The sequence below is a fragment of the Panthera onca genome, chromosome X (genome assembly GCF_046562875.1).
Source record: "Panthera onca isolate mPanOnc1 chromosome X, mPanOnc1 haplotype 2, whole genome shotgun sequence".
Taxonomy (NCBI): Eukaryota; Metazoa; Chordata; class Mammalia; order Carnivora; family Felidae; genus Panthera; species Panthera onca.
In genome coordinates this window covers 10,642,584-10,657,296 of record NC_138357.1, presented here as the reverse complement: position 1 = coordinate 10,657,296, position 14,713 = coordinate 10,642,584, and the positions used below count along the sequence as shown (strand labels likewise).

Below are 14,713 nucleotides of genomic sequence, written 5' to 3'. Positions count from 1 at the left end.
TGCATTTGCTACTCCCTGCTCTGCCTTGACTCCACTGTAGTCAGGCTTCTCTCGTCCCCACAGTCCCCTGAGCTCTGGCTTTTCCCCAAGCCTGAGCAAACCAGAAAATGCAGATCATGCCCGTTTTTATCAGCTTATTCGGACACGGGCAGACAGGACTGACACTTCCTCCCCCACTCCCAACTTTTCCTCACTTACTGTGTAAAAGAGAAGCCTGTGTTTGATTGTGAGATACTTGGAGATTTCTTCCTATTGCAATAGTCAGTTTGAATCAAGTCTTTTCTTTTTTTTTAAATTTTTTTAAATGTTTTATTTATTTTTGAGACAGAGAGACACAGAGCATGAACGGGGGAGGGTCAGAGAGAGAGGGAGACAGAATCTGAAGCAGGCTCCAGGCTCTGAGCTGTCAGCACAGAGCCTGACACGGGGCTCGAACCCACGGACCGTGAGATCATGACCTGAGCCAAAGTCGGACGCTCAACTGACTGAGCCACCCAGGCGCCCCGAATAAAGTCTTTTCTTACCTAATTACGTATTACCAGTTTCCTGGTGCCATGACTTAAAGAGAGTACAGACTATATACTGGACTCTGCTGTCTTCACTCAGGTTGATTTACGCCAGGTTCTCAGACCCTTTGTCCCTTCCTGGCTGGGGAAATTAGGTTCACAAGTTAAATTCCAAGTCCAAATCCAGTGTTCCAGACATTTGTTGTAGCATAATGGCGAGTTACTTTGATTTTGTTAAAACGGGGTTCTTCCTGGGGCGCCTGGGTGGCTCAGTCGGTTAAGCATCCCACCTCGGCTCAGGTCATGATCTCACCGTTTGTGGGTTCTAGCCCCGCGCTGGCCTCTATGCTCACAGCTCAGAGCCTGGAGCCTACTTCGGATTCTGCATCTCTGTCCCTCTCTGCCTCTCCCCTGCTTGCGCTCTCTCTCAAAAACACATTAAACATTAAAAAATTAAAACAAACAAACAAACAAACAACGAGGTTCTTCCTGGTGTTTTTCTGCTTAACTCCTGGACAGAGTGTTTTTTTGTTTTTTGGTTTTGTTTTGATTTTTGTGGGTTTTTTGTTTTTTGTTTTTTGGGGTTTTTTTTTTGCTTTTTCAAGCGGGGTGGCGGGGGAGGATTTAATACAAGATTCCTCTTTGAACAAGACTTGTCAGGGCTGTTTTGCGAGGTCTCTTGCGTTTGAGTCTTCACCTAATCCCAAGGGTGTTTCTCACTTCACAAAGCATACCACCTAATCCTCCTCTGCCCACCACCATATACTATTCCACGATATCACTCATTTGGTCCGCTGTCCCCCAAAATGGCAAAATTTCACAAACGGTGATTTGGAACTTCAACAGCCTCTTTGCGAAATGGGTCGTACTCAAATTGGCTCATTTAAGCCCTTTCCATCACCCGTCTTCCTTCCTCTCATTGATCCTCCTTCCTTTCACCCCCTTTGACCTTCTCTTTAGCTACCTTGAATCTTTTGATCGGTCTCCGTTCAATATCCCCACCTCCTCTACCTTCCTATCCGTTCTGACCATAGCTTTCCTTTCCCACCCCGGCCCCTCAACTCTCTATAGTCAGGAGAACATTATCATGTCCCTCTACCCCCGTCACAACCTCTTGATGTTCTCACAGACCCTGAAAGCAACCACCTGAAGGGAAGCTAAAACCACCAGAAGCTAACTGGAAACAGCCTGTATAATGCACCCCCTCAGATGTGCTTTGGAGACACAGGGCTGCTTGGGGCCACCTCAGTCCCCCACAAATTCAGTCCACAGTCTCCACGAGATGACACCTCCCCGAAAAGAATCCCGGTGGCCTCCACAAATGGGGTTGTGAACACTCTGGCCTTCATTTTCAGCAGGTAAACTCAGCCTGTCCCATCTCCCAGAAATACAATCCTACTAAATTATAAGAGCGGGACCGAAACGAGAGCTAATATTTTTATATAAACCAGGGAGTCTTCTATTTCTGCATTTTTGGCTGACTCGGAGCTATAAACTCTCTATGTGTATCTGTGTGTTTACGTTTGTGTGTCTGCATACTAAAGCTCCCGGAAATCGATAAAACTGAATATTTCCAACATACACAAAAAGCATTCTTAGCGAAATCAGCCCAAATGTTTTAAGAATTTAAGCTCACATAGTTTAGGTCAACTGTTGGCAAATCAGACTAGTTGAATGTTATTCATGTAATAAAAACAGCTGGGTCTTCGGTTATCAACATTAAGTTGACACATTTTTATTACAGTTGGGCTTGGGCTTATTCTTGTTGAACTTAATGCAGGTTCAATGATCAAATAAGTTAGCACGACAATCACTAGATACTGATGATAATGAAAAATGCAAATCTGTGTTTAAATAAACGGACTCATTCTTCTGACAAACTTTGTCACAGCAATTATGTATCATAACCTGTCAGCCTTAAAACGTTGGAGTATCTCTTTAGTAACTTAAAACTTTTAGATTTATGTTAAACTCAGTTAAATAGTATGCGTTTATTAAGCACCTAGATCATTTCTAAGCAACATAAAATACTGAAACATTACTCCGTGCACGTTTAAATTTATATAACCTTTTCTTATTCTCCATGGTATAGAGAGGCTAAATATATTTGGATCAGTTAATAAACATGTTCTTTTTGCCACATTGAGAGATTATACTATAAGGAAGCATATACTTTTAAAAAAGAGTTTAGGGGCGCCTGGGTGGCGCAGTCGGTTGAGCGTCCGACTTCAGCCAGGTCACGATCTCACGGTCCGTGAGTTCGAGCCCCGCGTCGGGCTCTGGGCTGATGGCTCAGAGCCTGGAGCCTGTTTCCGATTCTGTGTCTCCCTCTTTCTCTGTCCCTCCCCCGTTCATGCTCTGTCTCTCTCTGTCCCAAAAATAAAAAAATTAAAAAAAAAAATTTAAAAAAAAAAAAAAAAGAAAAAAATAAAAAAGAGTTTATACTATAAGGAAGCATATACTTTTAAAAACTCTGGGTAATACATTCATAAACTTTGCTAATCAGCTACCAAATGATGGTGCATGACAGCTTACAATGATCTAGTTTTCTCTGTAAAATATGTTACTCGTTATTAAAAATGAGAAGCAATATCTGTAAAGGAGCCTTCTAGAAACAGTGGAAGAGGGGAATGACTTTTACGCACGGTGTGCCAAGGATGCTTTTGTTAAGAAAGAAAGAGTAGTTTTGCCCTAAAATATTTTCAAAAAGAAAAAAAAACCTAAGTGGCTATGAAAAGCTTTAAAAGCTTCACAGAAAAGGGACTTTATTTGTCTTGGTCCAAACTGGCTAAGATTTAATTAGTTTTATGAGAGCTTTATAAAAGACCTAGAAAACGAATACTGTCCAGTCTCGGAGATTCTTTTCAGGGTTACCATACCATCTGCCATATCCTACTGTGGTTTCTGTGGCAGTATCGAAGGTTTCTGTCCCAAAATGACACATGTGAGAACTGAAGAAAGTGGTTACAGAATCCATTTGAACTTCTTGGCCATCACGCGTTTGTTAAGCATCTACTATGTGTAAGACACAAGACCAGTAAGACACAATGATGTTGACCTGTTAAGTGTTCTTTGAAACATGGCTAAAATGCAATCTATTATGTTAATTATTACCTATGCTGTTGTAAATATTAGTGATTTACTATGTGCTTTAGTGCATATTTCTTTTAAGTATGTTCCTGCTTTTTTTTTTAAGTGTATTTATTGTGAGAGACAGTGCGGGTGGGGGGATGAGGGAAGGGAGAGAGGGAGAGAGGGAGAGGGGGAGAGGGGGAGAGGGGGAGAGGGGGAGAGGGGGAGAGGGAGAGAGGGAGAGAGGGAGAGAGGGAGAGAGGGAGAGAGGGAGAGAGGGAGAGAGAGAGAGAGAGAGAGAGAGAGAGAAATGAGAATGCCAAGCAGGCTCCATGCTGTCAGCGCCGAGCTGGATGTGGGGCTCAATCTCACGAACCGTGAGATCATGACCTGAGCTGAGATCAAGAGTCAGGCACTTAACTGACCGAGCCACCCAGGTGCCCCTCGTGCATATTTCTTAAAAAAAAAAAAAAAAAATTCAAGCAGTGAGAAGTAAGAGGCTTCTGAATTCAGTGCTCTGTTTCTAAACTGCTAATACAGAATGTTACTTGGAAAAAGTCTGGACTATGTGGTGCACACAAGCAGTGCTTCCCGAAGGAGTTCTTGGCTTTTACATTGCACCGTGTTTCTCAAAGTTTGTTTTTGTGAAGAAAACATTTTATAACGTAAAAAAAAAAAAAAAGACCTTTAGTGTCAAATATACTGATGCAAAACGAACTTTGTTTTCTGTGAAAATGACATTTTGTGTCTTTCTTTACTTCGTGAGTAATCTGCTTAGAGAGCAAAGATACTGTTTTATCAGCATAATTTCCTGTGCTTTATATTGACTTTGTCATGCCCTTGATGATTTCAGAGAACCAAGGCTCATTTTCAAGAGTTAAGGGTTTTTTTTTTTAATAATTCTGTTATTTCCTATGTTTACTTTGTAAATCTCTTCTTCTCACTTTGTTCTAGAAGGTAGCCAAGTATTGTTCCTCGCTGACTCATGATTCTGTTTAACATTGTCAGATTAAATAAATGCTTATCATTCTCTAAAATTAAATTTGTAACATTGGTAAAATATTATTCATATGGATCTCAAAAATTATATATACAATTTCTAAAAATTTTGTTCATTCTTTCCTGTATCCTTTTTTTCTTTCCTCCAGTGTCGCCTTTGCCATCCACAAAGCTCTAACATTGCGTCCTCAATTTTTCAGTATTTTCTTAAGATAGATTTCAGATACAAAATTTCTGTCCAAATGGTATGAGCATTTTTACCCTAAATTTTATTTCAGACACATAAATTCCAAAACCCTCATACACTTATTACGACAACTACAATAATAGAGAAGTACATAACGTAAAATTATATATATGGTAACATCTGATTTGGCAAGGGCGTGGAGGAACGGTATCCTCACGTACAGGTGATGGGACTGTAAATCGGGATATCCACTCCAGAGAGCGATTTAGCAATCGATACCGTGAAGAGCCAAAAACGTCCACACTTGTACGACCCAGGAATTCCTTGCCGCAGAATCTCTCCCACACAGCGCAAAGAAACACAAACGTTATTCATTTTAGAATTGTTTATCATCATTAAAAACTGGAAATAGACTGAATGCCCATCAGCATGGAACTTGATCAGTAACTTGCTGCACATCATACAATAGAATACTATACAGCTATGAAATTAAATGAACTAGAATGCACTGCAGCAAAGATGAAACTCACACACATATTAATGAGTTTGAAAAGGTAAGTTGAAGAAGGATTTGTAAAGCTTGCCATTTATATGAAAATTTTAATTTTTTTTTTTTTCAACGTTTTTTTATTTATTTTTAGGACAGAGAGAGACAGACAGAGCACGAACGGGGGAGGGGCAGAGAGAGGGAGACACAGAATCGGAAACAGGCTCCAGGCTCTGAGCCATCAGCCCAGAGCCCGACGCGGGGCTCGAACTCACGGACCGCGAGATCGTGACCCGGCTGAAGTCGGACGCTTAACCGACTGCGCCACCCAGGCGCCCCTATATGAAAATTTTAAAAAGAAAAACTGTACTATATCTTTTCTATAGCTGTTTATATAGAAACTAAAGAGTGGAAGAATACCTTTCAAACTCCTACTAGTGTTTATCTGTATGGGGAGTTGGGAGAGAAGGGAAATCAGGATGGGGATAGAAGTTAAACAGGATAGTAGATGTATCTATAATAGTTTAATGGAAAGGAATATGGTCATTATATTCCTTGAGCAACTCCCAGCTCTAAGAGAGGGAAGGGGGAGGGGAGGGGAGGGGAGGGGAGGGGAGGGGAGGGGAGGGAAGGGGAGGGAAGGGAAGGGAAGGGAAGAAAAAGTTCCACAATATTCCCAAAGCATTATTCTGAATTGTGGATGTATCATTAGTTATCTTCTCATACATAATGCCAAGTTTTAGTCTTTTAGAGAAGAAGGAAGGGGGGAGGCATCAATGATTAATAAAACTATTCTTCTCTCTAGTGGCTCTCCGTCCTTTTAATCACTCACACATATGCACACTCACACAGGAAGTTCTTCCTGGAGGTGTAGCAATATTTCAAATACTGTAGCTGATAAATGATCACTTGCTAGAACTACAACAGTCCATGTGATCAAGCTGGCTAATATCTGGAAATATTCCGGGTGGGTCTCCAGGAGGGGCACAGGAAACTGCCTACTGAATAATTCGCACAGTTGCCAGCCAAGGAAAAACACGCGTCTTAACCAATACGTTGTGAAAATAGAATATATATCTGAACGCAGAAGTCCATCATAGTGGTGACATTTGGACAGGAAGCCCCTTTCCAGCTGTGAATATGAATAAGAATTCAACTATCACCTAAAAATCAGGGGGGATGCCGCCATAGGTTAATTGCATTTTAATCCAAATGCCCTTAACATTTTAACTTATCATTAATCACTGACGATGTGGTCGTGTCATCTCAAAATGCACCGACAGACGTTATAGAATATTTCGTGCTCTTTGTGCAAATGCAAGTTTTGAGCATTTCCAGGCTTTTAAAGAAAGAAAAAAAAAAGCCAAAACTGTGTGTGACAAAACAAAAGCTGAACGGTTAATGAGAATGGAACAAAAGAACTATCGGGAAATGAACCCATCCGGCTCCTTTGTAAGGAAAGGCTTCTGCCTTGATCGGGATTACTATAACATGGAGACAGTCTTGCTCAGATGGTTTCCCTGATGTGAAGCAGTATTGCTTACGGAACACGGGTCCGTTTCCACAGAGAAAATTATTTAAGCCACATCGTAGATTATCTAGCATACAATCAAGGATAGCTACTTGCGTGTAAGGCCTATAGTCAGCTAAAAATGATCTAAGTATTATTACACTTGAATACGTTACCACTTGTTTTACGTGTGCACCATCAATGTGTATTTAATAATTCTTTTCAACCATGGGTTTTCTCAGCTCAATGAGATTTTCAAAGTTCCCACGTCAATGTTATTTACTCTCGGACATTTCATCCCTTTCCAAAGGCCGTTCGGACTTTTGTGGTCGCCGTGGAAAAGTAAATGAGTGATTTGAAAAACGTAGTAGCTCTTGATCTTTTCTGATTAAATGACTTATTCCTTTAAATGACTGACCTTTAAAAGGTCTGCCACCATGATGGCATTCTCAATAATACTCGCTTGACCCCATTCCAGTTGTTTTAACACTGTTAAACACTTAGAATTTTATAAGCACAACATCTGCGGATTTTACAATTTAATATTGTAAATTGAGGTCAGCAGGAGAGACAGGGCTACCTGAATTGTGGCGCACTTTCGCACACACTCTTATCTTGAATATCCAGACGATGTTCCTGAATGTCAGTTGTAACAGGAAGATGTGTCTCTGAAAAATTCTAACGAAAATCTGATGTTGCCATCAGTATTGTGAAGGTTACATTTTTATAGAGCAGCATCAATCACCTCAAGATCAGTAAACTGAGATTAAAACATGGATTCTTAAAATGTAAATGAGGTAGAGCCCAAATCTTAGCAGAACACAAAGGTCAATTTTGTTTTATCAAGAAAGCATTACTATTATCACATCTTTCAAACTATTTTATACTCCTTTAATGCCATCTTCTTTGGGGAAAATATGTGTTTAAAATATAGAGGTAGGGGCATCTGGGTGGCTCAGTCGGTTCAATGTGCGACTCTTGATTTCACTCAGGTCATGATCCCAGGGTCATGGGATCAAGCCCCACATAGGGCTCTGCACAGAGCATGGGGCCTGCTTAAGATTCTCTCTCTCTCTCTCTCTCTCTCTCTCTCTCTCTCTCTCTCTCTCCCTCTCTCCCCCCGCGCCCCTCTCCCCTGATCATCATGCTCTCTCTAAAATAAAATTTTAAAAACTAAAAAAATAAAATAAGATATATAGCTAGTTGGCTTTCTATTTCTTTCATATAGATAATTTATATGTCAAAAGTAAAGTTAGAAGTTCATTCTGTAATGGGGTTTATTAGAAAAAAGGTTTAAAAATTTTAAAACCTAGGTTTGTTTTCTAGTTAATATCTTTGCATCCCCAAATTCAACATTATTCTTCTTCGTTTGAAAAATGATTATTTACTGAAAGGAACTTTAGAGAACATTGGGTAAACAGATCACAGATTTGGTATTACGATTTGACAAAAAAATGCCAAAATTTATTTTCATTTAACGACTGAATCACATAGCTTGATCAAATGCATCAACGCCACAAATCGACAACCAAAACCACCAAGTTAGACTTTAGGTAATGTTATTAAAACACAAATTCAAGACACTTCCAGGGACAAACAGTGTATCTTGGAATGCAAGTACTTCCTGTCAAAACTTGAAATACATTCAAGTATCCTAACTCAGATAAATGAAAAGATGTGTGTGGAATAAAAGGAGAGTGGGAGGACCTGAGAGGGCTTTTAGAGGCCGTAAGCGCTGCCGAGATTATGATGCCCACTGCTCCCGTTTGTAATGAAAATAAAAGGGCCACTGGACAACAAAGTGATTACTAAGGAAATACACAACAAAATCCTGAGGTGTTTGCCGGTAACCAGTCTGATGCTGTGTTTTCTTTGGAAATATAGATTGGCTTTTTGCTAAGATCATTTTTGTTATCTCTGCTTTACTACTGGGCTCTAGCCTCGGTCCGCCCAATAAATAAGCCTTCATACGCTGACAAAAGACTAAAGACAGGCAATATTTTCTCTCTTCTCTCCCCCAGATGCTGAAACCCTGAAATTCCAAGACCTCTGATCTTAATATCAATGCGAAGAAAAATCCCAGACAGACTGCCAAATAGGTGACTTTAGAGCCCTAACGAAGTAGAGGTTAGTAGCAGCTAGTTAATAATACCAGATTGTACAGGGGTGCCTGGCGGGCTCAGTCGGTGGAGGATGTGAGTTTGAGCCCCGCGTTGGGTGTAGAGATTGCCTAAAAACAAAATCTTTTAAAAAGTGAAACAAAATAGGGGCACCTGGGTGGCTCCGTCAGTTCGGCATCTGACTCTTTCTCGATCTCGGCTCAGGTCACGATTTCACAGTTTGTGGATTTGAGGCCCGCGTCAGGCTCTGCGCTGACGGCACAGAGCCTGCCGGGGATTCCGTCTCTCCCTCTCTCTGCCCCTCCCCTGCTCTCCCTCTTCTCTCAAAAATAAGTAAACAAACTGAAAAAGAAAATAAAAGAATACCAGGTCACGTTAACAATTTTGGACTACCAACCAGGGGCGCCTGGGTGGCTCAACCAGCTGAGCGTCCCAACTTCAGCTCAGATCACGATCTCCCGATGCGTGAGTTCGAGTCCCACATCGGGCTCGTTTCTGTCAGCCTGTCAGTGCAGAGCCCACTTAGGATTCTCCGTCCCCCTCTCTCTGCCCCCTTCCCCACTTGCACTCGCCCCAAAACAAATATTACCAAAAAAAAAAAATAATCTTAGATTACCAGGCTGGTTAATATAGCAGAAAGGCGTATGTGTGTGCACATATTTTTTCCTCGGTGTAAACAAGTGATTTGTGAGGATCTTTTCGTATACATTTCGACAAAAGGGAAAAACGAACAAAAGGACGATAAAGTGAAGTGCATTTTTAACTGCTTGAATGGGCTAATCGACAGTCATTTGCCCATTCATTCATTCATTCATTCGATGACATTATTTAGTGACTAGTATTATATATAGCCAGCACCGACATTCACGGGTGAATAAAACATAATCTCTTACTTTCATGTGAGGAGGAGGAGCGGGGAGGGGCAGCGGCAGTCGTGTGGTTAATAGTGAGGGGTACGAACTCTAGTTGGTAAACTGGATTCGCCTGCTGGGTCAACCATTCCATATATCCATATGACTTCTGACTTGTTCTTTAATTTCTTTACACATTGGTTCTTTGTGTACGATGAAAAGTATTAATATTGGGTCATACCGTCACGTGTCGATTAAGCGACGTTACGTATGCGGCACACGTGTGTGCTACCTGCCCGTCACAATCCAATAAACTCGTTTTCACGTTATCACCTGTATCGAAATATAGTCCCATTCTGGGCTGCTGGGGATTAGGACTTTGATACGTGAATTTGAGAGGGACACCATCCGTGCCGTAATGGTGAGTGGCCTCAAATCAACAAACGAAAACCTTTCTAACAACTGGAGATGAGAAAAGCTGGCATGGGCTGTCTTAATATGTGGTGGGCTTCCCGTTACTTGAAATAAGCCAGCAAGACCAAGAGCTAGAATTGATGTTGAAAGGGACCCCTTCGAAATCGGGAGAAAGGTTGGGTTCAGTTATATTCCTGCTTCTGTTTCTATCTTGGTAAGTAAGCAGCAATGTGAAATTACCCACGTGCATTTTGCTCTGTTCAGTCATTTCCTTGTACAACCGAACAGCGGACAACCAATACAGCGAAGAAAGCTGGGTAAGTTGCTCAGTATTTGGATATGAGTGATCGGACTCATAGTGCTCTATTTCTGCAGCGATTTATCATTTACGCAAACTTTTTATGCATGTTGTTTTACAATTTCATAATAACGACTATGATGGTAGAGGGATTATTAGCATTTTCTTATTTACAGACCTCGGGATTGACCAGGAAAACTGCCCCAGACCGACTTTTCTTCCTACTATTCATTCAACCCTGGGTCTGTGAGAAAACACAGCAATATATCCTGAGCCACAGGACAAAAGTAATACATCTTTCCCAAGTGTCCATTTTTCTTGATGGTGGTGAGTTAAATCATGATTTTCAGATCAAAATAAACATGGATATATTTTTAAGTGAAAGGCAATCTCTTCTTAAATTTCTAAAATAAAAACGATTTACGGAAGTTTTTTGCTCATGGCAGACTGATGTGGAAAAGTCCCAAGATAGCCCTCGTGTATGGGACCCAAGACTTTTCTATGCCTTCAGGAAGCTGCGATGAGGAAGTTTAAGAAAGTCTACCATTTGATGCCGTCAGCTTGCTGTAGAGGGACACTGGTCCTACCTGAAGAAGTGATTTTTGTATGCAACTGATCGTCCATCTAATAGAAGCTGCTTATAAAATACGGTTTACTGCACGTGGTCGCTTCATTCCCAGCTAATTAATCCATCAGAGAGAGGCTCCAGTAATAATTAGTTTCACTCCTGTCCAATCAACCTGGGCCAGATTTATGCCCGTGACCCTGAGAGAAGACTCTAATCTCAAACGTCTGGATATGTCTATTATAATATCTTCCGGCATGTTTAGAATAGCGATAACAGTTAATGAAGGATATTCTTTTATTTTTAATCTAGCACCAGAAAACACAAATTGAGTCGTGTTGCCAAAAGGGGTTAGGGTTTAATTATATTGAAAAATCTTTTAATTCTCGCAATGAGCCAATTTCACCTTTCTGAAGCGAATATTATTTATTTCTTGGATTCTGAGATCCTGCTTCTAAAACATGGCACTTTGACGGGCGCCCGGGTGGCTCAGTCAGCGGAGCACCCGACTTCGGCTCAGGTCATGATCTAACGGTTCGTGAGTTCAAGCCCGGCTTTGGGCTCGCTGCTGACAGTGTGGAGCCTGCTTGGGATTTTCTCTCTCTTTCTGTCTGCCCCTCGCTCACTCGCACTTTGTCTCTCTCAAATAAATAAATAAATAAATAAAATAATTAATTAATTAATTAAAAATAAAAACTAAAACATGGCGACTTGAAGTGGCCGATTAGATGTGACTATTTTGATGCGGCTGAGTGAAAACAGCTATGGTAAGTTGTGGAAACTTTTTTCTCATTAAGTAACATGAGCAATATACACCGTTGGCTCTCCTCTCATCTCTGAGTTTTACCTACGCCAGCGATCTGTGACATCTGGTGAGGGTCATCGATGAGGGAAGATGTAGACAATGAGTGCACATTACTTGCGTGTAAAAGGCGTATTTTGATGTGGCTCTTTCGACTCAGCTGCACTGAAACTCTCCCCCTATCTCATCAGCTACATCCATTTAATCACTTCACTGACCTCTTCCAGAATCTGGATTCAGCCAGGCCTGGCATAGGCCTTTCAGCAGCCTCCCTTCCGAGTCTAGATTGGGTGAAGACTTTGTGAGGGTAAGTTGAGGGGATGGGTGAGTTATTCTCCTCCGGGATTCCCTACATGCTAACGAACTGGCGGATCTTCTAGACCAGTGGGCATCAACCTTCAATGTCATCAGAATGACCTGGAAGTCTTAGTAACACAAGAGATTCTTGGGTCCTGCTCCAAGAGGTCTTGCGGGACAGTGACAAAGATTAGTTTGCATTTCCAACAAGCTCCTGAGGGATCGTGACGCGGCATGTTCAGAGCCACACCTGGAAGGCAACCAGCCTACAACTAGGCCCGGTCTTCAACCTTGGTGTGGGTATGCACTAAGAACTTCTTAGAAAGAGGCAAGGTCTCTACCCTATGACCCAGCAATAGCACTGCTAGGAATTTATCCAAGGGATACAGGAGTACTGATGCATAGGGGCACCTGTACCCCAATGTTTATAGCGGCACTCTCAACAATAGCCAAATGATGGAAAGAGCCTAAATGTCCATCAACTGATGAATGGATAAAGAAACTGTGGTTTATATACACAATGCAGTACTACGTGGCAATGAGAAAAAATGAAATATGGCCTTTTGTAGCAACATGGATGGAACTGGAGAGTGTGATGCTAAGTGAAATAAGCCATACAGAGAAAGACAGATACCATATGGTTTCACTCTTATGTGGATCCTGAGAAACATAACAGAAACCCATGGGGGAGGGGAAGGGAAAAAAAAAAAAAAAAAAAAAAAAAAAGAGGTTAGAGTGGGAGAGAGCCAAAGCATAAGAGACTGTTAAAAACTGAGAACTGAGGGTTGATGGGGGGTGGGAGGGAGGGCAGGGTGGGTGATGGGTATTGAGGAGGGCACCTTTTGGGATGAGCACTGGGTGTTGTATGGAAACCAATTTGACAGTAAATTTCATATATTAAAAAATAAAATTAAAAAAAAAAAAAAAAAAGAAAGAGGCAAGGTCTCACTTTTGAGGGTATATAAGCATACTACAATGCAAACTGTACTTAACTTCTCCCCTCTAGTTCTTCAAAAGCCTGTCAGTACCTCTCAGCCCATTTGTAATTAGTGTTCTCGGTCCTACAAAATGCCAGCCCGGAATCTCTGCACGAGATGACTTTTACCTTCTGTCTTGCCTGGCAAGCAAGTCAGCACTCTGCGGAATTGCCTGGTGGGTGTTTTTTCTTCGAAATCCCCACGCATTTCCTCTTCCCTGGGTCCGACACCAGCCTAGTGAACATCCCGTTCCGAAAATGCTCCTTTGTCACAAGTCGCTCTGGCATTAAGACATTTGTACTCTGTTTTATACTCTCGTTCCCACAGGATCCTGTTTCTGCTTACCTTTTTACTGACAGTCCTGGTTTCTCTGTGCACAGTATTCCCAAGGCCAGACTCTCTTCTCTATTACCCCTCTTCATTTTAGCCACATTGGAGAAGCAATTCTGCGCAATGGTTAAGGGCCGCACTTACACTGTTTAAAGCACCTACGTTAAATCCTATCCCTCCCGCTTACTAACTGCAGTAGCTTAGACATGTTATTAGATCTCTGACTCAGTGTGTCATATGCAAAATGTGGATAATAATGCCTGACCTCATATGGTTGTTATGAGGTTCGAGGATTAAGTTAATTATTCTTTCTAATTTTTTTAACGTTATTTACTTATTTATTTTTGAGACAGGGAGAGACAGAGCATGAACAGGGGAGGGGCAGAGAGAGGGAGACACAGAATCCGAAACAGGCTCCAGGCTGAGCTGTCAGCACAGAGCCCGACGCGGGGCTCGAACCCACGCACGCGAAACCATGACCTGAGCCAAAGTCAGACACTCAACCGACTGAGCCACCCAGGCGCCCCCAGAAAAGGCAGTTTTATCCTCGATATTGCTTTGAAATTCATTTGTTCATTTTTCTGTTAAAATTAGTATTTTTCTCTCTTCGAGTCTTCAATGGATGGCAGGCTTGTTTCTGCCACTGAGCTCTCCGCCTTTTCGAGGTTGCTCTCAACCTTCCACCCTCAAATCTAAAGACTTCTTCTCTGTCCCCATTTTCCTCCACTGCATCTTTAAACGCTGTGGAACAATCTATCTTGGCACACTCTGTCATGATTCAGATTTATCTTTATAAAATTTACAGTATTTCCTCTGCTTAAGTCATTGCTTTCTTCCCCTTTACCAAATTAGCCTGCATCAAACACCAAAGAAACACGCCTGAAAAGCACAACGAAGCCTAATGATAACCCTAGAATCCTAAAGAGGTATCAACGAACACGTACACATAAAGACTACGGAGACTCCTTTGCGTCACATTATACTTCTTTAGAAGGGAGGGTCTAAGTATCCGGTAAAAGATCAGAGGAGGGGATCTCAACGCCAGGGATCAGGCTTCATCTACTTTTTGTGCTACTCGGGCCCCAAACTTGTACACTTCACAGATCCACAAACAAGTCCTAGTTAATTGGGCCTACCCTCCTTAAAAGGAAATTTTGTAACCATGGTTTTTTATAATGTTTATTTTTGGGAGACAGTGCAAGCATGGGAAGGGCAGAGACAGAGAGGGACAGAGGATCTGAGGCGGGCCCTGCACCGACAGCAGTGAGCCAGATATGGGGCTCGAAGTCACGAACCAT

General features: G+C 41.7%; 1 non-coding gene across 1 annotated transcript; it reads right to left on the bottom strand.

The window, feature by feature from the left end:
• Positions 1–13,853: 13,853 nt before the first annotated feature.
• Positions 13,854–13,937, bottom strand: TRNAQ-UUG (transfer RNA glutamine (anticodon UUG)). The gene has a single exon. It is a non-coding gene; the product is annotated as a tRNA-Gln (tRNA).
• Between the last annotated feature and the right edge of the window lie 776 nt (positions 13,938–14,713).